The following is a 26,878-nucleotide window of genomic DNA, read 5'->3' as shown; positions in this document are numbered from 1 at the left end:
TCCTTATGTATGTTTTCAAAATACCCTTTGTTAATGCTCTTGAGTTTGGAATAACTTTTATGGGCAAGGGATCAACAGTGATGTGAAGATGAATTTCACGCCCCTCTTAATCCATGCCATGAAGTTATTCAAAAGTCAGTGAAAGATCAGTTCCAGTTCAACCCACACTGATGCCCTAATCTGCGTGCTGTCATCAGGCAATAGTGAGTTTGGAACATGCCATATGGGAGCCTGGCAGATGTTGCACAAACTGCCTTTTCCTTCCTGCTTCCCGGGCTTTCGTCAGTCATACGCCCTGTCACGGCAGCGTGCAGGAACGGAATCGTATCAGCCCCTCAGTAATTGCTCTAAGATTGCTTCATTTTGCCTATTGCACACTCACGGGTCTCTGCAGTGTTTGTTATTTTCCGTAATCCAGCCACATACCAGAAATTATATTGCAGTATTATCCCTGTTGCTTCTGTTTGTAGCAGTAAGAGTTCAGTGGCAACAGCTACTGCCAGTGGCTTTGGGGACAGGTAATTTTCCAGACTACAAAATCTCAGCTAATGCTCCTTCAGGGGCTGGTTAAAACAGGATCCATCAAACCGGACAATATTTTGCCTTTTCTGACTGCTCATTGATGGGGGAACACCTGGATGGTCTTTGCAGGAAGGCAGAGGTGACACTAAGCCCATGTGCCAAGCCAGCCAGATGCCACCCACCCTTGCACAGAAAGCCACGGTCAGCGTAAATCAGCCTGAGCTAATAAACCCCGCTTAGATTATTTTGCATTAACATGACTACACAGCATCTGTATTAGATGTGATGGTATGAGGATAAGAACAGATATGATGCATCCACCTGGAGAGGAACACACAGACTTTAGTAAAGTCCCTCACTTCGGCTCCTTGTTTCTATCGTTGTCAATGGTGCACCGTTCTCTAAAGGTGCAACACTTCTTTCCAAAGCCACTTTCTTTTGCTCACTAAACGTACAGGTTTACTTCTGTGTTTCATCTTCTGAAGGGAAATAGATTTCCCATTTCGCCACACCTTTTTAGTCAGGATGTCACCTTCATTGTTGCTTTTTGTTTATATCCAAATGGACTCCAAACAGGCATGTTCATAAATGCAACTACTAAGCAAGAATGCTTCCATACGCTCGCTGCTAGCTGGTCTGTAACTGAGGCCCCCAAAACACACACATCGTGAGGACAAGCAAAGAGGTAGTGGGGTATTGAAAGGGACATAGCACTTCCCCTACTCACCACTTTCAGTTTTGCAAATACATGAAACGTTAGTAGATGCAAATCTGTAGTGAAATGCATAAATATCCTGGGCTGGGCATCTTCTTTTTATAGGTAAAAAATAGAGACATAAAATAAATGTACAGTTAAACAGCTTTCAATAAACCCATCTGAAACTCGAGAGTTTTGAACTGTTGTGGGCCTTGGTCCTGTGGTAGTTGCTTCTCTGATGTCAGCTGAAATCTTGTCTGGATGGAGTTTGTTACAGCATCAGGTGCTTCTGCAGAGCAAATAACGGTCTATTACAGCAACAGCCATTCCTGGGTGATCTTACATCCCATTGCAAAGCATTTGATTTCTAGGTATGAAGAAATGCAGAAAAGCATCAATCTGTCTTTGATGTGGATGTGAGAAATGGCATAGTGTAGTACAGTGACTTCGTGTAATATCTCTCTCAAAACACATGTCAATCAAATGAACAGGAGGTAATGTCACTTCCTTTTAAAGGGTGGAAGGACAGTGTGTCCTCCAAGTAAACGGGCATTGCTGATTTGTGCCAAATCTCACACTGTTGTAATGGACTGATCTATTTCATTTAGCTTGATCGCTGAGGAGTTTACCTTTCAAATTGCTAGAGCTGTAAGAAGACGGAGAAAATATACATCATGCATGTATAGGCAATTTGTGCCAAACTATTCAAAAGCAGTATAGGTTGTCAGCAAACAGGGCTATTTGCTGTGTGCTGGTATCTGCTATATGTCGTGTATTATCTGTAACAACTCTGCAATTCATTCTTTCACTCGCCTTCTCTCTCTTTCATCACATTAGATTATGTAGAGGCACTTCAAGGTAAATTTTTAAAACTGTGTGGGAGATGCACAGTGAAGAAAAACTAAGAAGCAAATATCTTGATTTTTTAGCACAACTCCATCTGTCACCTATTTTGACAACTTACGTGCTCATGTCACCTCCGTCTCACGCTGCTGTGTTGAGTCATATTGTGTTATCTCAGAATAACATATTTTGGAGCCAGGGCTGCCTTAAAAATGCTGCATGCTTAGTAATCATAAGATAGGCTTCTGTGCATAAAGAATATAGGGGACGGATTATTTCTGTTCAGCCACCTCCACAGCCCTGCTGCATGTGTATTGTTATGCTGCAGTGAACCCCCTCAGTGACACCGCACACTTAGGGGAAGCTCAAGGTCAAGAGACTCATTTGCATCGTGAGTGCAATGCCTCTTGCTGAAGTGCCATTCCACATTGCCCCCACTGATACGTCTCATTGCCAAACTGCACCTTCCAGATTGTGCAAGGGAACAAGTCAGCTAAGAACGCTCAGAGATGACAGTGATATAAAATATTAATATGGCCTTATAGAAAACAACCTATAGGCTCTTACAGCAGCTGTGATTTTGTTTTGCAGTTTGCTGTGTTAAAAGAGCATGTTCCACTTGCAATCTAGCTAGTTTCAAAAGTGTGTTACCTCTAGGCTTCCTGATAATTTACAGCCACAAATGGTTGTTTCTTTAAGCCTTTTCTGTCACTGTGTATAGGGGAGGAGCAGGAGAGAGGGAAGTGCTAGAACCAAAGTGAAAGCAGACTGAAAATACAGAGCGAAGCTGCCAGCTACACAAAATAATCCAACAGGGGGAAATAAAATAAAACCCTCCCTCTCGGCCCTCTTTTTCTTAACGGCTGCTACTTAGTGTTTTCCCTGTACACATGGAGGTGCATGTGTCCCATGAGAAATGGGAAGCAGAGTTTAGCCCTTTGGAAATTCAGGGTCTGGCTGGTGCCTCCCTGTCCCAGCACCACGTAACGCCAGCTGGTTTGGGTTTTTTGGGATGGGAGAGCATGGGGCAGGGGGGCTTCAGTAATTCAGTAGGATGAGATACACACTTAATGGCGTTTTTCAGAACTGATAATTAGTCACTGAGGGTACGTGGAGATGAATACTAACACAAGTGAGGGCAATTACTGCAAAAATGATATTAAATCTTTTTGTGGAGCGCAGGCTCCAATTCTGTAACCAGTTGTAGTGAACAGAAGGAGCCTCTTTGACTCCATTCAGCTGTCAATCAGGCCATACCCATGTCCAAATGCCAGAGCTGTCTGGCCAACTTGCCTGCTCACATTCTTGAGGGAAGTGTGATACGTGAGACTCGTCATGGAATTCGGAGCCCGAATGCCTGTGAAGTCCCCGAGCGCTGGTCCCGCTGCACGCCTTCCTGGTGTTCAGGGCGCTAAGGGCTCCCATGTTACAACGTTTCGAAGCTGTGCCGGGAGAAAGTGCAGATCCTGGGAAATAGTAGAAAGGGAAAAGCTTTGGGATTTTGATTAGCAGTCATCCCTATCATAAAATGTATCGATCTCCTAGGGATTACCCCCGGAGATTATAAAACTGCTCTGACTAGATCTGCAGTATAGATGGGGAAGGAGGAAGGAGTGCTCAAAGGCTGAGGTTTCTTTTGGGGCCTGTAACGCCAGAGGTCAGGCATTCTTGGCTTTTAGGGATTTCCCCTCCTCTGGAGGCCTGGTGGACCTGGGAACAGGCTGTCCGATGCGAGGGCATTGTGTCACAATTTGCAGCTAGCAGCCTCGGTGGGCGGTGTAGGCTGAGCAGGATAGGGCTCAGCACCCTGGCACGTATCGTGAGATTAGCTGGTGTCAGCACAGTCCTCTGGCAAAACAGAATACAAGCATCAGATCACATTTGTGCATGCGGCTTGTACCTGCCCTGCCAAGCCTGCGCGAGCCGTGCTCACTGCTAATAGGTTTGGGGACACCAAGTGGCAATGGAAATGCATCGACTTACTATCCATCGATGAGCTTTGCAGAGACAAAACACGTTTGTTGTAAGCCAGCTCCGTACTTCAGTGAGATCATTTTGGAAGTTAAATGTAAACTTATTTCAGGGGTGGTTTCTACTATGTTACTTTAGGTGGATTTCCCTGGACTACATCTTGCCTCAAGCTATGGGAGACAGCACACGGTGTAAAAGGTGGCTCCTGAGCTGAAGAGCATCAGGCCTGTGATACAGCATACAGGTACTTGAGTAACGAGCTAAGGAGACAATTATCTAGCATGAACAGAAGATTCCTCCCCTTCACAGTGAGAACTGAAGCCCCAACAGAGAAGTTGCTAAAGCAAGTGAACATATGGCTTCCACCCAATTCCCCCAGCCATTTCCCCCTCTTTGTGTAGGACAGTAGTGATGAGGTATAGCACGGTGGAACTGTAGCTGGTAATAACAAAGTTCACCAGACTGAGGAGTTGCAACAGCACTTGTGTAGCTTAGTGGCAGATCATTGACCTAGGAGGATGGAGAGCCAGCCTGAACTCTGCCAGGGGCTTGTTCATCTAAGATTTACTTCTTATTGCAGATCTCTTGTTTGTACTTGGGCTGTGGGTGGTGGGGAGGCATAAGGGAAGCTGCAGGGCTACTGGCAGTCTTTTTCTCTCCAAATAATGGTCTAACACCAGTACGGCTGGGGGCAGGCACAGGGTGGTCTCCCAAGTTTTGGGTTCTCCTAGAGGCTTTCTAGCCATTCCTACACATCTGAAGTTCTTGTTTCCATGCCTAAGGCTTGTGAACCATGTAAAATGGGGTCTTTAAGTTAGAATCCATGAAACGTGACAGCTTCAGGCAAGAATGAAACACTGTCATTTCTTTCCTGGGGTTTAGACTGTACCAGGTCAGACATGGCAGAACTTGAGTCCAAGCAGCAGAAGAGGCAGCTGGGTTGCAGCAGCCCTAGCTAGTGCAGCCTGGCACCAGCCTGCTTAGCTGTTGACGGCTTAGCACTGGGAGTGTGGTGGGCGCAAGCCAACCTTCCTCCTCCCCAAGCGCACCTGGACCACCTGGCACCCCCCCCTGAGAAAACCCTCCCATCTCTGCCTGTCTTCTGCTTGGCAGTGCTGGGAGACTTGAGGGGCGGATGCTGCCGAAAGTTTATCTTGGGATCAAGCACCAGGTGTTATAAAGGTCATTAATGTTTTCCAAGTAACGTTCTGTTTGCTTCTCAAAGCCTCTGCCAAGTTTCTCTGAGGTGTGTTCATAAAATGCTCCGGATGTCTCATACAGTAAAAAAGGTAGCAGGTTTCTAAACCAATTTGTGACACTTCAGTAGCATCTCAAAAGAGTATGTTCTTATTATTTGGAGTTGTTCGGGTTGGCTTCCTCACCAACTGAACTTTTAAGACTTGGAATAAAAGGAAAATCCATATTGTTTATATTTTAGCCGTTTTTGCAGATCTAGGAGTGTTACATTAACCGAAACATACCCCAGCTGTTAATTTAGGTTTCACAATCTATCCCCGCTGAATGTTATTTTTATGATATAGTGATCTTGTGACGTGTCTCGCTCTTGGCTGGTATTCCTCTGGCAATCAATTCAATCAATTTAGACATTCAGAGGAGGGTGCAGGATTACTTGCAGGATGGATGCAGTGACAGACATTGTTCTAGTTAACAGTCAGTCACTAAAACAGGTCAATTAGGGATGGCAAGGATACTGTTTTGTTTCATTTTAAGATATGTACCCAGGCTTGATACACTTTCCAAATTACCCTGTGTAAACACTACAGTGTTTGTTGACCCATATATTCACTCTTTCTCATTTCTGGTAGGCTAAGGCCAATGAGAGTAAATTGTTTACATACCCAAAGCCATATATCTTTTTGCTTCTAATTAGTGTGTGTGCACAGATCATCTTCAGCTGCTATCCTGCTCTTGCTCCCACATGCCCTCCCTTAAGTTCTTGTCACCTCTAACTTTTTGCCTTGTGCCTCAACCTCTTTCAGTTGGAACAAGGCAGGTTACTCTAACAGTGCCAGTACTAGGTCCTTATTAATGTGGTTCTTTGTGGCTGAAATGAGTTAAGGAGCAATTATATGAGCAGCCAAGCAAGCAGATGAGAGAGGATAACAACTTGCAGCAGAGGGAAGTGGCGAGCAGATGGAGGATGGGGAGAGCAGCTCTTCAGGTACAATAGCTGTAACCAGATGGGCTTTATAAACACAGTCTTAATTGTTACCTACCTCGTATCAACCAAGAAAAGAGGCAGGTGAATTAGGTATTCATAGCATGGCATTTTTTTATCCACACACAAGATCTTGGGAGTTCACTTCTCAACGTAGTTAATTTTGTTATTACTGCAATTGCATCTGCTAATGCTAGATTTTTTTTATGTACATTTAGCATAGTTGCCTGCAGTATTATTTTCTGAGCTGCTTTAAAATTATTCCTGCCTTTCTTATGTTGAGATTTCAGAAGTGAATACTGTGTCCTTTAGGAACTCTCCTGCCAGTGGAGAATACAGGGAGGGCTTTGACGTGCTTGACCACTAACAGGGTATTCTTCAAATAAAGCTCCAGGTTGCGTTAGGCTTCCATCATCCTTCATTTTGTTGCAAACTGTTCTAATTAATGAGTCACTGTCATATTATTATAAATACATTCTATCTACTGATTTTCAAATGCAAATTATCTCTTTCTGTGTATTTTGTAAAATAGGAGACAAGGACTATGTTCTATAGCAGCAGTCTTAGGGACCTTATTTGTCCATGTCAATCAACTCTGCAAAATGTATTTTTCAATCAGAGATTCTGTCTTCAGAGAAAAAAAGCAAAACCAGTAGGATCCAAGCCTAAATAATTAAGGCCAGAGCCTTAGCTAGTGTGAACAGGAATATTGAAATCATGGGATACGTAACAGATGTTACCAGCTCAACATCAGCTTTTTTTATATTACAGCTGTGACAGAAACACTGACCTTACGTTCCAAGTAACATTTAGACTTTTCATATTGTAGTTGGCTTACTCTTCCTCTTTTCTTTTTCTATCTCATTTTTTTATTCCTTTTCTCCCCCTTTTCCCCCTTTTCTGGCTCTGTTGAATTATTTTATTAGAGTTCAAGATCTGGACGAGTCAGACATTCCTGATAAACTTGTGTTACCAGCACAGCATTTAGTCATAAAACTTCAGAACAAAAGGAATTAAAAGCATATTTCACAGTATTTATTTCCTGCAGGTCTTAGAATAGACCAATATCCTTCCTAGACTTCTTTGTGAGTGTTCAGATATAATTTGGATAAGTTAAGTATAGGGACAAGAGGACATGTTTCAGCTACATGAAAGAGGTTTATATTGTCATTTCAGAGTGGAAAATAGAGTATGCACAAAAATATGTCTTGCAATTTAAAAAGCAATGTTGAAGACTGTGTGTTGGCTAAATGGTTGCTGGACTGCTCAAAATATTGGCTGGCAGAGAGAATGAAGGAGGTGGCTTCTTCAAACACAGCGTCTGTCTTACATGATATTTTAAAAGGAATATAATAGGTACCTTTCAGTACATAATAAGTCTCTCAGATTAAAATCCTGCTCAGTTTCTACTTAACCTTTCAACCCAATCAAGGAAAAGTTAGGTTGAAATAGTAAAGATGCATTGCTTTGAGTGAGAAGTTTTGTCCAGGAGACTGAGTTTAGAGCAATGCTGGAGAGATAAATGGAGAGCCAGTAGCACATTTATGGGGGTTTGGCTCCCAGAATGTTGGCAAAGGCTACACTTAGTGTGTCCACCTGCCCATAGCTGCAAAGGGATGCTCACAGGAGGCTGGAGGATAACGTACCCTGCCTGAGACAGCCCTGCTCTACAGTCAGACCTGCCTGAAGAACAGAGCCTCTCTGTCCGGATATTTTCTGTGTGCAGAGAGAAATTGCAATGACAGACAAACCACAGGTCAGAGAGGGAACCAGGCAGAGTAAATGAGAGATGAGATTGAACTGGAGCAGTCAAAGAGCATCCTTTTCAGGCACAGGAATGAATGGTTAAACTTTAAGATTGGACTCCCTGCAATTGGCTTGAGCTCAGTAAGGAAAATAGATTTGGGAAGTCAAAGAGGAGTAGAGCCACCGTACGCTCAGAAGAAATACATCAAGCTTTTGACACAAGGCCTATTTACCATTTAATTCCCACCTCACAGAGGTGAGCCCCACCCCAGTGCATGGTGGAGCTGCTTGATCAGTTTAGCTGCTCTGCAGGGGCGAAGCTATGACAGACAACTGAGAATGGCCATCTAGTGCAAGGCACCGATTTCAACTTCTTCTGGCTCTGAAAGTTTCTTTTCTAAAAGTAAAGATGAGGAGGTAAAGGTAAGGTAAAGAGACCTGCTCAGGATGGCAGGATGCTGTGCATGCATTTTGAGCACAAAATCGGAGTCCTTTGGTCTTTTTACGACATGACTTGTGGGAATGCTATACCAGGTACGGAGCAGACTCAGTAACTGTTTTAATGGCGTTGCATGATCATATTGGCCAGGTCTGTGACCGAGCTGCCTTAGTCAGCTGAAAGCAACACAGCTGCAAGCAAGAGTGCCATGTGAGAGCTGCTGTGTTCTCCTATGGACCTGCCAGGACACAGCTACAGTTGCTGCTGAAAGCCTTGCCCCGTAACCCCTGGCTTCTTTTGTTTGCTCTGGTGCAGACCGACCATTCTTGCATGCACATGTGCATATGTATGTGTGTATGAGAGATTAAATTTTACTGTTAATTGTATCACACAAATTGCCTCTGTTTCCTAGCTGATGCAGTTTGAGACTAGGATAAACCAGCTAATATAATCAGTTGTGTAGATTCTCTGAAATCCTGTACTTCGTTTGCTACATGTGGGCTTTGGAAGTTAGAATATTACATTATGGGTCATTTCCTTGACGCATAGTTCAAATCAAACACTCTAATAGTCTACCTTCATCTGTGTGAATCTGACTTAGCACAATTAGTTGTAAGAGCCACAAAATAATTGCCGATGAGCGACAGATTTCTTTTTTTCTTTTCTCTAACTCATCAGTTAAGAGATCCTTAATTGTGGAGACTATAGGAGCCCTTATGTTCCCTCCTGCTCCTCAGGACTTGGTCTGCAGTTGCCAGTAGGCAGGAGTCAAAGCAGACTGCAACCAATTCATCAGCTTCATGAATGCTTAGCAAATAAGTAAAAGCTGAGAAAATAATAAATCCTCACTTAGCAAACAACAAAGGAAAAGATTAATGACATTCATTGGATGGAATTGGAGTTTTCCCGACTCTTGCTGACCTAAAGATGGCATGCATCGGGTGGAGAGAATATGAAGCTTTTGGGAAATGGAAAGTAGTTGGAGGAGAACCACTCTCTTCCAGGGCAGTGAAGTATTTATATTTCAAAAGGACTGAAGCTGGCTAAGCAGCTTTCCCACCCCAGGCCATACAGTCTGCTCTCGGCTGTGTCGTAGCATCTTCTTCAAAGGGTAGACCTTTACAGAAGCTTAAAGGTATCAGGGAAATGTCTCTGGTCCTTCAGCTGCCTGACTAGCCGCTTTTCCTTCTGTGTGCACCGAGAGGTGTAAGCATCGTTTGCCTCCTGCTGATGCCCCCCTGGAGAGATCTCTCTCTGTCCTGAGCTGGGGACAGCCACGCTGCACTGCACAATGTGCTGGGGTAACCGGGCCTCCAGGGCCTCTGCTCTCCCTCCAGGCACACAGGAGGCTCCCATTCATTCATTCGTTCGTTCATTCATTCATTCATTCCACCTCATAATAATATGTTGGTGTGGGAGGCTGGGATCACACCCAGCTTGGCAGAATTATCAGGTTCTGAAGGAGAAAAGAAGTCCCCCAAGTGCTGCTGCGTCATACCCCCACAACCCAGTCATAATGATCCTGATGCGTATTATTTTGCAGTGGCATCCTAGCAACTGTGTCAAACAGAAGAAAAAACATGAGAACAAAGAGTGCATGTTAGAACTACCCTGAAGCATGTCTGAATTAATTATGCCTCTTAATTTTTTGGATAAAAATCTGGTGCTTATTTCATTATTAATAGCACAAAATCAAAACATTACTGTCTTATTTATGATGATGCTGATTCTGCCCAGACTGTGTTAGTTTTCCTGCTATCAGCAGAAGCTCTGAAAAACTTGACATCTTTCCATGCTTTTAGAGAATCAGGTATGAAGTAGCTTTTCCTAAACTGAAAGAGTAGTTTAGAATATTTTTTTTAAAAAAACGGAAATCAAAGTTTGTATAATTGGGGGAAAGTATTTTAAACTTTTACCAAACACATGAAATAAATCATAATAACTATGTGGACTGTACAGATCAAAGCAGTGCAAACTATTAACCAATTAATCTTGAAAACACTTCTGCGAGGCAAATAAGTTGGCTAATACACTAGCCAAGTTATGGGAAACTTAGATTTATCAAGATGAGTACTTAGCCTGAAACAAAAAAAAAAAAAAAAAAAAAAAGGAGGTATGTGCCATCACTTAAACTTTCTGAGATGATAAATACACATTTAAGAATTTGCCAAGCAAGCATCAGCTGCAGAATTAATTTTAGTAGGGAAAGGCAGTGTATTCTCCAAGCATTTCAACAGGAGACTATGCACATTGTTAACTTCAAAACAACTCATTTTTTTCATAGTTCAGTTCCCTTTAGCAAATAAAAATGCAGTTTGGCAAACTGTGTAGCAGAGAACATGTACATTATCTGCATGTAACATACAACCAACAAATTTTCAGAAATGTGATGTCTGACCTCCAGTTATGTCCAGTCTTTTCTATCAGCACAACTGTCCTGCAATCAAAGCTGTGCTGCTTTAAAATGCAAATATTGTAGTGATGGATTATTCACCTCCCTAATTTATTGACATGAGCCAATGAAAACTGCAAGGAGTTGCTCCTTTCCAAAGCTGGTTTAGTGTTTCATAGCCTCCTCCTGTTTAATCAGAATGTTTGCATTTATTATTATTTTCACCCATCTCTCAGTCCTCATTAATATCAGTCCTTGCCTCCACACTAACACAAGCTGCAGGAACGGTAGCAGTGATGCTGCAGAGTAATTGTGTTTATAACTGTAAATACAATTGATTGCCATTTCGCCATATAAGCATGAACTTACACACATAGGATCTATTACATTGTGAAGAAATGTTTTAAGTGAATTCCCGTGTCAGCTAAATTGATTGTTAAAGGTATGAAATTCAGCATTGATAAATGGAAATGCTTTTTTACACAACTCGTGATTTAACCATGGGCCTGTCTGCCACAGCAAATTGTTCAGGCTGAGGTTTAGAGGGATTCAGATTTAGATCCTTATGTGGAAATCAGAAATACCTAATGTTATAATTAATACAACAAATAGTGCAAAGGATATTGAACCTCGTGTTCTAGGATGTAAATCAGTCTCTAACTACAGAGAGTAGAATATGAAAGCAGGCTGTTTACATCTGCCCAGTAATGTACTTTTGTGTTTCTCCTGATGTATTACATACTGGTCAGCATCAGACAACAGCTATTTTGGTTCTGACACAGAACTGATCATTTCCAAAGGTGCTTTCTTACACTTTTCTTAGCAGGAAGATGTTGCTCACGCTGTGATAGCACCCAGATTCTTCAGTCTGGGCTCAGAACAGCAAAGCAGTCAGGTCTGCAAACATATGGCATCATACCGTTCTTCCCCCAAAGACCCCACATAACTCTCCTCACTGACAGGCTGTACTCAAGTTCAGTCTGGTTACTTCTTTCGTAAATTTAAGATTAGAAACTGGTTTGCAAAGCATGTTTCCATCCCCCTGTGTTACACGGGCACAGAGTTTGCAGGGCAGCATTTTTGAGGGGCATGGTAGGCTGCATGAAAAGCTTTTGTCCCAAACCAGTGCCATGCCTATTGAGCACAGATACTTAATAAATATATCCTATGATAGCTTTTATAGAAAGAGTGTGTGCTTAGTGCATAACTTTGGGCCAGGAGAGCACCACTGAAGAAAAAATCATTATTATTGCCAGTTGCTACTCTATGGTTCATGTCACCGAGTGGTCTGAGGGCACACAAACTGTATTTATTCCTTTTGTTTAAACCACCTGAGAAAATGCTCCCCAGGACTACACCCAACATGCTAATTCGGCAGACTAGAGCTCATCTGCAGGAAGCCTGCTGAGACAAACACGCTGTGCACAGCAAGTGCCCATAGATCTGCTGCTGCTGGGCTGCACTATTTGCTGATAGAGACCTGGCCTTCACAGGCTTGCTGTTGTACCAGGTGGGCATTGCCATCCCGAGGTGGGCATTGCCATCCCAGCGTCAGTTGCCTGAGGCAGCTTTTCTCTTCCTCCCACATCTTTTAGCATCTTTCTTTTTCAGTGGTTTGCCTCCCCCCTGCAAAGCCATGAAGACATTTTATGAATCTCTGGTACAATAACTAGCCTGATAAATAGGCTTGAGGTGGATTTGATAACTTCTGTGAACTATGAAGTCATAGCTGACAAGTGATGTCAGGTGCTAGAGCCAGGAAGGAACTGGAATTACTCTTCCTCAGAAAAAAAAAAAAAAAAAAAAAGATGCCCTATTTTGAAATAATAATAAATGTAATCAGCTTGATGGTCTTCTATTTACCATTATCCCACTACTCTGTATCATTAACTGGTGGCCTTGGTGGCCCCCAGTATGCTGGGGGAGGGGCGTTATCTCTTGCTCTGTGTTGTGTAAGCCACGGAGCAAATAATTACAGCTGCTTTTCTGCTGCTGCTAAGGAATAGCTGTAAGAGTGCCATGGGAGGAGGACCCGGGCCAGGTCTAAGTCAACCCAAGTGCTTCCAGCAGTCTTTACCCGTATCCCCGCCAGAAGCCAAAGATCTCTAAAGGGTGGCTGAGCACCCCTGTCCTACCGCAGCCTCTATCAAGGGGGAGGGGGCTGTTTTTACCCAGCAGGTGGTCGGTAGCAGTGCAGTTTAAAGCTTTGCAGCCCCAGCACTGTCAAAGCCGTCATCATTCCCACATCGTAGTGTCTTCACCAGCACAGAGGCTGAAGGTCCCAGGAGACAGGTGTCCTGGCCTGCTGGTGAAGTTGGAAGAAGCTATGCAAAGCACAGATAGGACATTCCAAAACTGGAACGGGATGATGCAGTGATTTGCAAAGCATTAGCAGCACAGCACTATCCTGCAGTAGAGGGATAGAAGCTGAACACTCAGAAAACCCGGATATATCCTATAATAACAAATACAGAGCTAAAGTAAAAAGAGCAGGAGCAATATGGTTAGTATCTGATAATATATCTACCCTCTAGCCACTGCTGAAAGACATTCTAGCCCACACTAGATTTAAGATGGATGAGAAGTTTGCTGTCAAACAGGCAAGGCTTAAAAGAGTAGAGGAACTGAAGGTTTGATCTTTAACACCAGATGGAAAAGAGAAAGATGAAAGAAAAGTTAATCAGAGACTTTTCTTAAGCTCTACTGATTACTGGAAAGCTTTTGACATGGTCTGTAGTATGCAGAAGTGAGTGGTGAGCCTTGATATTAACCAGCTCACCTAACAGGTTTTTTTTTCCCCCCAGAGTTTAACAACTCAGTCAATAGCCTGCTGGTGAGTTACTACATTTTCCATTGCAAAACTGACAAGGCATTTTTTCTTCATGACCCTCCCAAATGGCACTAGTGAATGTTTCCTTTAAAAGTCAGTCTCATCCCCAGTGACACCACAAATGGAGGAAAGTCAAGAAAAGAAGTGATGCTCTTCTCCCAAGATGCAGGCGCTGCCCTGTGAGCAGGTGCTTTGGGTCACCTATTTGAAGAATGAGACTCAAGTGGCTTTGGAGCAGACGATCTCTGTGAAGATTTAGTGGTGTTGGCTCATTCTGAGGGACTCCTACTTCCACTCCTGTTCCTTTGAGCTGCACAGGACACTGTCCTGGTTTGCTGGACTGGAGAGGAGATTACAGCTGTAGGGCTTTTCTGGATCCTGAAGTACTGAGCAGCCCTCAGGTATGAGCCAGTCCTTTTCTAGATGTTCACCCCTCACCTTGAGAAGCCATGCGTATGTCAAGCAAGGACCAGAAGCAGCCAGCACAGAGACTTGGTTCCCTGTGCGATGGGGTCTCTGAGGTACCTTTTGAACTAGAATTACCCAGAAGATGGTTGGCATTGAGTGATTGCACCCACCAGATCGGTAGCATTCATTGCAGTCTCTTTGAGATTTAAACTGATAACCCAACAGATCATCTCTCTAGCCAGCCATATGACTTACAGCATCATATAGCTGCTATTCATCTTCACAGCTTCCTGCAAAGCAGAAGATGAGAATGATATTATCAGTAGTTTGCATATGGGCAACGGATGCACAGAAGACTATGGGATTTGTTTCAAGGTCACGCTGTCTGTGGCTCAGAGTTGAACCCCTTAAACACAAGACCTTTCTACCTCATTCTTCTATCTAATGTCTATGAATATATTTTTCCCTTATGGTTTAAGCTGTTCTGTTGGTTCCCAACTTTGAAGCAGTTTCCTGCTCTTCCATGGCATGAATTTTTAACTCATCTATTGAAAGCATATGGGCTTTTCCTAGCAAGCAAGTGAATCTACAAGCTTGGAAAGGCATGTGAACCAGAGGTTGAATCTCAGCCAAACAATTTGTTCTGGCTTTAATCAAGATGTCTTCTTTTAACTTCAAATATCATTTTTTAAAATCCCATATCAAAACTTCTAGTGTCACACTATGAAATCAATAAATGCTACCAGTCATTCAACTCAGAAATACTTCAAAGCAGCCTGAGTGATAGCCATTATTTTATTTTTAAAAATATTCATCAAAGAGATGCAGTTAATATGAAGGCAAAACATAATTAACAGCAACAAAGAAATGTGTCAGTTACATTTTGAACTTGCAAAATCCCATGAATCCTGCTACTAGTTTTGCATTCAGTTTCTCTTTTCCCATTCCTATATTTACACCTTGCAATATTTTCCTTTTTTGTTTTTTTTTTTTTTTTGTTCTTATCATAATTAGTAACATAGTTAGCAAATGCTAGTTTTAATGTAGTCATTTGATTCATCAAATAGTTGATGTTATTTCACACCTTAAGGAAACAGTTGCATTTTTGGCCCAGATTCTCCTATGTACCGTCTTGCAGGAGGAACCTGTCCTGACTCAACAATGCACGTTAATTGTGTGTTGAAGTCTCATCAACTTCAGTGGCCCTCCATTTAAAGCTAAGTATGTGATTATGGGCATTCCTGAGTAAGGGTCATGGAGTTTTATCTTATTCCGTAAGTATTTCAATGGAAAACCAATGGAAGTGTTCATGAGTAAAGTTCTAATGTAAGTAAGAGTTTTGAGATCTTGTCCATTTATAATAGCAACCACTATCCAATTTTGTGTACTACAATGATACTTAAATTTATGTAGTAGAGATACTTGGACTGTAAAGATTTTCACAAGCGATTATTTTTAAATGCTCATTAACCCAATTTCTAGAATCAGTAAAAAGAACTTATGCTGTATCTATTTTACAGTATATAAATGTGTTTTTTGTTAGACTCAGATCACTGAAGTTCATTTTATAATTATGCATGCAGGTAACTAGCAAGGAGAGGCCCACCTGTATGTAGCTTTGGGTGAAGTCATCTCACCTAGCTTTAGAAGTCTACAACACAGTCACCTGATGTAGTCCCCCTGGGCTTTCCTCACAGCCAGTAGAGCAAGATCAGCACTTTCAGTGTGTCAATCCTCTGATTAGTTTTAGACATTGATTTTAGGAGGAAGTAAATCATGTTGTAAAGTGCCTTTTCTTGCTATTGACTATAAAAGTGTTTGAGGCTGAGATACACTCGCTCACACCTTTTTATTTTATTTGAGGTGCCCTACAGTACCTCCCTGGCTACCAGGTGCTGCCCCAGTGCATGTCTCTCAAAGATCCTGTGTCCCATGGGCATAGCTTGGACAGCCCGTGGTGGGTCTAAGATGCCACAGAGGCCTCTTTTAAGGAGTCTGAACCCCTACCAGATGCCAACTTAGAGGTGCTACCTCCAGGTCAGGTAAAGCCCATGTAGTGGCCCCATATGAAAATGGAACATATTCAGAACCTGGAAGGTTTTGGCTGAACAAAACCTGGGAACGTGTTCTCTAGGAAGAAGATTCAAAGAAAACTATGGCAGCAGCTCTTATCTTTTAAATTGAAAAGCTTGACATCAGACCTCACCAGCTGGAGAGTTTAAGGAAAGACTATCCAATGGCTTGATTCCCAGTTCAAGGTCAGGACTTCCACAGCACAGTGCGTTTAAAAATAAATAAATAAATAAATAAATAAATTTGGAGAAAACTATCTTACTAAGCTGGGTGAGGCCCTGCTATTCACTTTTACCCATACAGAAGCAACAAGAAAAGGCAGAATGAGACTAATTAGTCTGTTTTCTCCTTCTGTCTCCCCATGCAGGATGATACCACAACATGAACATATCTTGCTGTTCCATTATTCTTGCTGCTCTCCCGAGTTTTCCCAGCTTCTCCACTGGCAGGAATTCAGTGGCAGAGAGCGAGGCCTCCCTCGGTGAACCATCAGAGACCAGGCTCTTTCTTTTCCTGGTGCCCGCGGACGTGCCAGCAGCCAGCCGGCAGGTTGGTAGGGTTTGTGCAGTTATCCACAGATGGGTGGGTTACACAGTGGTGGTGTAAGCTGCTTTGTGGGTTGTGGTTCCCCCTGCAGCCCAGGGCCTGGCCAGCGCTGGGGGCCACCAGCCTTGTGCTGGCCCCGTGCCAGTGGCAGGAGTCGTCCCCCCCCCCAAAAAAAAGTCACCTTGGTCACTGCGTTTCATGCCCAGGGTGCCAGGTTCTGCCCCAGCTTCAGCACCACCCTGGGGCCTCCTTCAGTTTCAGTTTGTGCTGGTCTAAGGCGCATGTCTATCCCTCTCCACCTTCTCCTCCTCCTCTGATAGATGTATCTTGGTAGGCTGGAGACACGTAGGGGTGCTTGCTGACACAGTTCCTACATCTTGGGCTCCAGGTAGCAGCTTTCACCTTCTCGTACTGGTTCCTCAATGTCTCTCGTGAGATGCTGGAACTCTCAGTCTCTGCACATTCTTAGAATAAGAATGGTAACACGCGCTTCAAAGGCAGAGTAAATCCACTCATCTGATGTGAGAGAAGGTCAGCCAAAGAAGAATTAATGAAAACACATCTATCTGAATACACTGTGCTGGAGAAATGTTCACAATGGAGCATGAACAGCTTCCCAGCACCAAGGTACCCTGCCTGGGACTAAACCTTTCTGCTCGTGGTTAACAAGTGATTATTTCTGCCACTGCCAGTTTCCCCTCCACTTGGCCTGACGCGATATCCAGTGATAACCAGCCACTCTAGCCCAGCTCAGGGCATCCAGAAAAACATCCAGGACCCAAATGCTTGTGTGCTACTTGCATGAGAACCTGCTGGGAATGGATTACTGCCAAGGGAATGACACCATCAACAAGAAAATGGGAACTTTGCTGTAGAATTGTTTATTTACTATTTATCCATGGCTGTGGGATCTTTTTTTTTTCCTTTTTCCCCCCTTTCCCCCCTTTTCCCCCCTTTTTCCCCCTTTTCCCGCCCTTTCCCCCCTTTTTGCCCCTTTTCCCCCTTTTCCCCCCTTTTCCCTTTTCCCCCCTTTTTCCCCCCTTTCCCCCCCCTTTTCCCCCCCTTTTCCCTTTTTTCTTTTCTTTCCTTTTTATTTTTCCTTTTTGTTCCTTCTTTTTTTTTTCCACTCAGAGTGACTATAATATGCTGTGTAGTGTCTGTTCTGTAAGGTTTCCCAAGAATGAGACATCTGGGGAACCTTAAGTCCCTGTGATGATCATTAAGCCCCTGGATGAAAACTAGAAATACTGTTTGAAATCCAGATACAAGCTGATTATGGTGAGTCAGACACCTCACCCCTGGTGCTCAGGCACAGGACTGGGGTAGGGTTAGGGATGGGGAAGTGAGGACTTTCAGAGCTGAGTTTCCAGAGTAGTCCTGTTCATCTCAGAAAGTCTGTAACTGGTATCCCAGCATCATCTTTGCCTAGAAAAAAGAAGTTCTCCCAAAGGATGCTTCAGGGGTGGCTGGTGAGCCCCAGGAGAGTCTGTCTTCTCAGGTCTGGCAAGCAGATTTACCTTCAGTTTCTCAACAAGTGTCTGCCCTTTGTTTGACTGAACTTTTTTCTAACCATGAATTCTAACTGCTTTGTAGTTTTAATTCGTTGTTCAATACTGCTGGTGTGGGGAATTTATGAATTCTTTGATGCTTTCTTCTCCTTACAAAAAGGATTTAAGAGTGGGACATTGTGGAATGGTATGTGCACTTGGCACAGCAACCAGTAAATACGATGTTTCTCGCTAGCTACGTGATCGGTGGTACGTTTCATCTTTTGTCTTCCATATTGTCGTTATTTCACCATCTCTGCCCTTCTGGTCCATGGTACTGCCTTGGTACAGCGTGGAGGTGGGCGCGCCGTACACGAGCATCACATGCGTTCCAAGCGCTTCGCTCACCTGGGGCCAGGCTGCGGGGCACTACGAGCAGAAGCTGGGGGGACGAAAGCACAGGCCGAGCACCACGGGGAGGCTGGGGATGCCTGCGTTGCGTAAGGTGAGAGAGAAGAGCCTGATCCGCACAGGCAATCTCAACTCTGCACCAGTCGCTGGAGTGTTTTGCCGTGGTGAGGTCCTTGCCAGTGGGTAGAGCAGAGCGGACCCTCGGGGAGAGCACGGGAGCCGACGTGCAGGCGTTTGTTGATGTACTAGTGCAGCAAGAGGGGCTTACTTTGTGAAGGCTTGTCTGCGAGATGTCGTACGGAGGGTAGGACAGCAGCTCAGTGTGAGTGGGTGAAGTCTGGGCAGTTTGTAGCAGGGTTTGGACAGTTTGTAGGTACCCATCAGCTGCAGTGTGAGGATAAAGCTGGCTTTGCCTGTGCAGTTGGGTTGCTGTGAGAAGCTAGTCAGAAGTTTGCTTCCACAAAAGACCTCAAGACTCCAGGTCCAGCTGGCTGCTTTCAGCTGGGGGAGCCAGGACAGAGCACCCCGGGCAGGAGCGGTGCCTCCGCAGCCCCTGGTGTGTCCAGATGCCATGGGCCAGGCCACGGCAGGGCTGGGACGAGGCAGGAAACATGAGCGTGGCTTTGAGGGACGGGAGCCCTGGGCTGACCCTTGGGCTGGGCTCGGATGATGGTGGTGGGGCCGAGGGTGACGCCAGGGCAGGGGAGTGAAGCGGAGGCTGGGGGGATGGTGCTGGCTCTGGATGGGAAGCACTGAGGTACCGCATGGGGCGGGGGGGGGGGGGCAGGGAGCGGTTCAAAAGGAGACACTGAGGTACCTCAGGGAGGGGACAGCGGGGTAGGAACCTTGAGGCGCATTGGATGAGCCAGCGGTGTGTTTGGGGGCAGAAAGCGCTGAGGTAACGCGTCCCAACAAAGTGGGGGAGAGTGGCCTTGCAGCGTGTCTGCAGGCTTGGGTTACCTATGGGACAGGGACACTGAGGTTGCTAATCCTGTCCTAAATAACCCTCTCTCTTTCCCACAGCACCTGGTCAAGCAGGGAAGGAAATGGACAGGGAAGGAAATGGACAGGGAAGGATATGGACAGGAAAATCCTGCACCACAGCACAGGTACTGCTTATTACTCTGGGTCTCAGAGACCTGAGAAACGGTTCCTATCTCGTCCTTAAACAGCTTCTGCTTGCATAGTTCTCCCAGGGAAAGCGCACATTCCTCAATAAAATGCCATATTAAAACATAGGGTGTGCACTTTGCAACTCCCAAACCCATCTTTGCTTTAGTTCACACCTACAATATCGCACCGCACATGGGATTTTAACTTTGCACCAGTTGTTGCTGTGTTTGGCTTTGGGAGGACAGTGTATATTCATCGGCTTTACTGCAGGGTGGACTCTCAGATAACATGAGATTTTTGTTGCAGAGCCTGGCTGATGTTGGAGTATTATTGTGGAAGCCTTCATGCAGGCATTTGTTGATGTTGGAGTGTTACTGTGGGAACAGTGGCTTGCTTTGTGAAGGCTTGTCTCTGAGATGCAGTCAGAGAGCAGTTCGGTGTGAAAGGATGAAATGTGGAATGTTCGTACATACATTGTGGTTCCGTTTGAAAAGATGAAAGCTGAATAGTTTGCAGGCTTGAAGGCAGATTTGGGGCAATTGTCAGCTGGGCAGTTGAACGGTTGATTTTGCCTGGGTGGTGTAATTGGCCTGGTGTACAAAACTAATCAAAAGTGGGCTTTTGCAAGTGACCCTGGGACTCCAGCTGGCTACTTTAGACCTTTTCACTCAGTCTAGCTGGGCTGAGGAGGGGCGTGCCTGGTGGCACTGCTACTGGAGTGAGGTGCTACAAGCTTAAAGCCCAGAAAGTTCAAAAAGAAAAGGTAAGAACTATGGAAATTTCTGGTATTGACCTATGCCGTCTATAACACTAAATTTGGGCAAACACACGTATACTCGGTGGAGGGCATGCCAGGAAGCACTGCTGCTGTGTGAAGACATGCTGGAGAAGTGCGTTCCCTAAAGGGGGAAGGGGATCTGTATAGGTCTTCCCAACCTTTTCTGGGATACCAGAATCCCTTAGGTAACACCAGTTTTCAGCATGGTAGCTCTGCCCTATCCGTGTGGTTTGCTGGTGCCAGGGAGAATCACCGCTCCCCAGGGCAGCACAGAACAGCCCCCGGAGCAAGGCACATTTCAGTGCATTGGTCTCTATTAATTTTGATCTAATTTGCTCCAGCATACATTCAGACTGTCAGCTGTAGCATGGAGGAGGTGCCTCAGCCATAACTAAGTTACTGTTCAGCGGCTAACGTGTTTTCACGAGCACTTTGTTGGTTTTCTTTTCGTACCTGCTAATGTGATACAGCGAGGGCTATTCGGTGCTGTGCGTGCACAGCAAAATTAAGGCTGGCAGGCAGCCCGGGGAGCCCTGCCACGTGTCCCAGCTGCTCACAGTGCTCACAGCGTCCTCCGCTTCCCCAACTTTGCTGCCGCACGTTTTTCTCCAGCCACTCTCAAACAACAGAGATCTTGTGGTTTAGAGCTTCCTGATGATTTGTCACAGAGGTATAAACGGGTAAAGTTCATGAAGAAGGTTTCTTGTAGAGATGGACTTGTTTTGCCACGCTGTTTTCTTCTCACTGTTAATTTCAAAGATGAGTGTGCCAGACTCCTCCCCTCACAGGTGAAGTCAGCACATTGGCAGGGACATTACAGAGACTTACTTTCAGGAAAAGGAGGAAAAATTATTTTATTTTTTTCTAATTCTGAGCACCATTACCCCTCACCTCTGAACCAAGAAAGACTTTACGTGGTGTCATAATTTAGCAAATTACTTCCTCAGAGGAAGGTCAAACATTTTACCATTCGATCAATAGGAAGCGACTTACAAATCATGTGTATTGATCATTGTAATCATTCAGAGGAATGTAGGGCAGACACTAAAATCACATGCACTTAGTCTTAATTGCCCACATTAAAGCAATTATGCCCCAAAACTGTCATTGTCTAATGCTATGCACACTACCCAGCATGGTAACTTTTAGCCATACATATTTAATCATAAATCAGCCTCTTAGGTCTGTTGCACTAAAGACCTACAGTATTGCTGTAATTATGCAAATATAACGACGTCTTTTTTCATCAACGTGTAAGATCATGTTGCTTTTGGGAGCCAAGTGGAGGAAAATAAGCCCCTATATTAATGCAGCTGGTATTTAATACATATATTTCACAGCTGTGCTATGTGTTCATGACACAAGCACTTAAAGTGACCTGAAATTGCTAATGAACAGAGAGCCTTTGTAAAAGCAGTCACAGGTCAAGGACTTGCAGATAAAACTTGTTGAGCGGTACATTGATGGTAGGCTTGTGTCGGGAGAGTGCTATTTGTTCAAGGATGTTTATAAACATTATTTTCCAGAGAGGACAATTTCAGCTAAAAGTGTCTTAGACAAATACCAATTTGGGAGTATTAAAATAAATGTTTTCTGATCTTGTAAACATCAGGTGGGTACCTTTTTCCTTTTGTCAAGGGAGCCAGTGTGTAGTCTCAGGCAAGTTTTGGTTTGATTTGTTCCCACAGCCACCACTGTGGGAAGTGAAAGACTGGTCAAGAGTTTATTCCTTCTGCCATTCCAGAAACCGTTTCTAAACAAATCTGGAAAATGAACCATTCTTAGTATGTTATGTATCTTGTATTTTGCAAACAAGAATGTTCAAAATTACAGTTATTACCTAGCGTGGGACAGTCACACTTGCCCTTCACAGAGAATATGAGTCAGAGTCCCTTAAAATTGATGAGAGCTCTTCTCCTGCCTTCCAGGGCTGAGATCTAGACCATGAAATAGGTGCAGTGGCCCGTTGGTCTGATGGGGTCAATGTTAGGTTCTGGCCAGTCTCAGACAGTTCCCATGCAGCTCTCCAGACACAGGTATCTTCTAATGCAGCCCAGAGCAGAACGGGTCATGGAAAGAAAAGAATACACAAGACAGAAATGTAATGAAAAGAGGCAGGGAAAAAAAAATACAGAAGAGAATGCTTCGCCTGGAGCCTGCATTTAATTCTTGACTCCCCTCTGAAGGAGTGCAGAGTGGGCTTAGCAGGCAGAGGCACAAAGGGAAGGTGCAGGGAGGGAAGACAGGCTGCTGCGATTGCCAGGCACCTCCGCGCTACCATTGCCTGCTCCTCTGAGCTTTATTGGAGCCTGAAATATCACATCGTTTCAGCGAGTGTTGATCGCTACATTGGTAGTTCTGCAAAACGTTCTTGTTGCACCTTCTCAGTCTTCAGCACAGCGGGCTGCTGACACGCAGGCCTGAGGGTACTTCTGTGAAGCCCCAAAAGGTAACGGGAGAAGCTGCCTTTTTGGCAGTGGGCTCCAGCTGAGGCATGTGCACCTTCGCCGGGAGATGTGAGAGCTGCGGATCCCTCAGCACACTTTAGAGCTGCAGACACAGGGAACAGTGCGTGGAAGCTAAGACCTAAATTGATTCAATCCTGGGAAGATCTTGGGCTCCAAATCTCAGGCAAATTTATTTTAACAAGTTTTTGAGAATGTCAACAATGTTTCTGATCTTCTGGGGGTCTTAACCTGTTCAAAGCAGCAATGTGTAGAGCGTAAGATACCTTGTCGGTCACATGTGTGTGCAGGTGGGCACTGAATCGCGAGTTATTTAGTATGGGCTTTTAAAAGGGGGAAAGTATGTCATTTCTCTTAGAAGCCCTGGGCCTCAAAATAGCAATTCAAGCATTGAACACTGATCGGAGGAGAAAGCCCCAAGCTGTTTCAGTGGAGAAAAAAGAACATAAAATTTATGGGCTCAAAATGGTTGCATGAAATCCGATCAGAGCACCGACTGGGTTACAGGCTGGCCCCGGGCATGGATACGGCCAGCTGGGGGGCATGTTGCCCATCTCTCCCTGCACGGCTGGGTGGCAAGGGGCTGCGGCGTGCCCCATCGCTCCGGCAATCCCAGCACTCCCCGCACTCGCTCGTTCTTTCAAGTAGCAATGAAGTTGTTTGGCTGGATCCTTTATGAAAGTTAAAATTGGTTTGTCATTTTCTTTTAGCTTCTCACACCTTATCTAGTTTCTACATTCTTCCCACTTCAGTAGTCAAAGTGATTGAAAGCCGAAAACTGAGCAGATCTGTCCCTGCAGCAACTTTCCTCGCGTTTCTCATTTACCGTTTTATCAAACAGGCTCTTTGTCTCTGCAGTCCCCTGATGTTGCCTCTGTTACACGGCGATATTCTTCAGGTCATGGGGGTTAAAAGGGGGCTAAAAAGGAGATCATATTGGACTTGCTTTACACAGCCATGTAGCATTAGACCCAACGCCCAATAGAGGAAAGATATACTACTCCTATTTGATGAGCAGCAGGCCAATAAATTCATTAATCATCATTTTATGCCTCATCAAACACTTCCCAAGTTCCTCCATGGGAGTTATACAAATTAGCCACTGAAAAGGCAGTAATTTTAGTTTAGCTAGGTAAGTGCTTTTTGATTGCCTTCCTGAACAATGCTTCCCTTGACAAGCTAATAAATCAGCCCTTTCTGAATCAGAAGTGCAGCAAGTGCGAACAATAACTCCACATAGTTTCTCCACTGATTTCAGCTGGAAGGCCTAAGAGGATGATCTGGGATCAAAGTCTCTTACTTTATTGCAGAGCAAAAGCTTTCTTTATGAAGAAGAGCTACAGCGAAATAAGGGAAGGGGGATTTTTTTAATCAATTAATGAGAGAAAAAGTCTTGAAACAAAAAGGAGGCCTAAGTCTCCGATTGCAGGGCTGCCGGGAGGCCGGCGGGGTGGCTGGGGTAGGAGCGGGCCCTGCCACAGGTGAGGCTGGAGGTGTAAACCAGGGGGCTGCTCCTGCGGAGGGCTGCAGATTACCGGGGCGAGTCAGAATAGAGCCTGTATTTAATCTGCGACCAATTGATTCCTTGAGTGTTTCAGGTATTAGTACTGTAGGTTTAGATTTGTTGGGTGGCTTTACAGTGGGAAGCCTTGAGGCTGTGCTGTCTTATCTTTTTTTTTCAAATTGCTGCCTTTGACAGTATCATTTTTTTTAACTTGGCCGTAAATCATTTCACTAATCAGCTGTCACCAGCCAACATGCATACATTGGCATTCAGCCGGAGAATTTGTTTTGGAAGGCCTTTAGCAACAAAAACTATGTTTGTATCAATAACCGTCTGTTAATGTCTCGTGCAGACGGATGTAGAACACGGGGAGGAACAAGGAGAGACGGCGGCGACAGAGAACAGATCGGTGGGGCGAAGGGGGAAGAGCATCAACCGCCTGGTACCGGGCAGCATCCCCCTGCCCCGCCGCGGCCCGGGTTAGCGGCTACCTACGGCCGGGCCGAGCCGTGCCGAGCCGGGAGCCCGCCCGGAGCCCAGCGCCACCCGCCGCTCCGGAGTCCGAGGTTTCCCCCTCCCCGAGTCTAGACCCGAGGTATTTTAAGTACACTGTGTCTCTTCTCCTCTTCATTAACTTTCCTTCCACACATCGCTGCATGCCTCTGAAAATAACTTGGCAAACTGGGAGCCGTTTATCTCTTTTATCTTGGGACCTGATCCAATTAAATAAGTGCACATTTATATTTGCATCCATCAGGCATGAGCGTGGAGAGGTCTGTGGTTTGCTTTAAGCAAATAAAAGCCAATTTCGCTGGAAAAGAGGTGTCTGGACCAAGCCCCCCGTCCCGTCCAGTCCCGTTCCTTCCCGGCCGCGGGCGCAGGGCCCGCTGCCCCGGCCGCGGGCAGGATGCGGCCCCGGGCCGGGCTGGACGCGCAGCACCGCCGCGGCAGGAGGGGCGGTTATTGCACAAGTGCCTGCATCAACCCGAGCCGGGCTCCCGGCGCGCTGCTAGTTCGCACATGCTCTAATTATAACAGATGAGTAACGCCGTGCGGAGGACATTTATTTTCTGCTAGTTGGAGGTGAAGAGATTTCTGGCGGAGGAGGCTGGCGGAGCCTCGGCGGGGCAGGACCTCGGCGAGTTGCTGGGCGCCCCCGCTCCCGTTTGGCCCCGCCGGGCTGAGCCCCTAGAGATGTCCCTGGCAGCCAAGGGGCAGGGGGAGGCCGGAGGGGCTCGGGCAGCCGGCGCCCCTGCGCCTGCACATCAGCCGTCAGCAGAGCGCGGGGTGCGCCTCTTGAGCAACGGGGGTGGAACGAACGCAGCCGCCCCCCCAGCGAGGGGCCGCGTGGCGGGATGCAAGGGGACCTTGCGACACCCCTGCGGGAGGCAGCGCTGCCGGGTGACCCCGCGCCTCCGCGGCCCCGCAAGGAAACGCTTCTGCCTTCGGGGGGAGAAGTGGCAGCGCCCGTGTCGGGGGGACCCGCGTCCCCTCGGGTCAGCGTTAGGGACAGCGAGAGGACGTGAGGCGCGGGGGCTGCAGCCGCAGGCTGGCGGCGGGGCAGGGGCCGGAGCGCTATCGGGCACGAAGAGCGCAGCGCCCGAGCAGGAGCTCTCTCCCGAGGCCGCCCCGTCGGGCAGGGCCGGCACCTCGGCCAGGCCGGCCCCGGGCGAGCCCTTTCCCCGGCAGAGAAAGGTCCCTAGGCCGAGCGGCCGGTTCCGCGCCCGCGGAGGCGCGGTGGAGGAATGTGGGGACAATGCGCCATCTGTCACCGCCGGGCCGCGCCGCGGCCGGGAGCGCCGCCGAGGGCGCTGATTTATGCTGAATGCGCCTTAGAAGATCTCGATGTAGACTTTGTCTTTCTCTGTCAGAGCCAAGTAAAAAGAAACAGCTGGCCTGAATTTTTAGCACCCATAATTAATTAAGAGCTTCATTCCTGGGATTTGATGATTCAATAAAGCAAGACCCTTATTCCCCTATGTGATTCCAGTGAATATCTACTTCACTCCAATCCTTTCGGGTCCCAAGATAGGGCAGATTAACACTCTTTTTCTGTGGGAGAGCGGGGAAAAAATGCCTCAAGATTGCATCTGAGGGGCACACAAAAGGTAAATTCAAAACTGCCACTTGTTCTCTGCAAAGGCTCCTTATTCTCTGCTATTGATGTATTTGTGCCAGGTTTTAAAGAAACCAGAGGGGGGGATGAGGAATTAACATATTGCTCATTTGGAAAAACAGCCGGTTCTGGTTTTGGTAACACTTGTTCCCTTGCCAGCCACAGATGTCCTTACTAATAATCTAGGCAGGTCACAGAAAGAGGGGAGCGGGGGGGCGGGCTCCCTGGCAGTCCCGTGCCGCTCCGAGCCCCGGACACGGCGGCTGCGTCGGGCGGAGGCCGCGGAGCTGGGCGCACCGCACCGCCGGCTGCGGAATACCCGCGGCTGAGCACCGGCGCTGTGCGCCGGCCGGGCCGG

The 26,878-nt window shown here is 46.0% G+C and overlaps 1 long non-coding RNA gene across 7 annotated transcripts in view; it reads left to right on the top strand.

Moving 5' to 3' along the window:
• LOC129785618 (uncharacterized) overlaps positions 1–26,878 on the top strand; it is a 786,935-nt gene that overhangs the window by 733,480 nt on the left and 26,577 nt on the right. For all 7 annotated transcript variants that reach the window (XR_008749761.1, XR_008749763.1, XR_008749764.1 and 4 more), the window contains 2 exons: positions 16,468–16,649; positions 19,568–19,653. This is a non-coding gene — a long non-coding RNA (uncharacterized LOC129785618). The remainder of the gene's footprint in view (positions 1–16,467; positions 16,650–19,567; positions 19,654–26,878) is intronic.

This window comes from Falco peregrinus, chromosome 14, assembly GCF_023634155.1.
Source record: "Falco peregrinus isolate bFalPer1 chromosome 14, bFalPer1.pri, whole genome shotgun sequence".
Lineage (NCBI taxonomy): Eukaryota > Metazoa > Chordata > Aves > Falconiformes > Falconidae > Falco > Falco peregrinus.
This window is presented reverse-complemented; position numbering and strand designations above follow the sequence as displayed.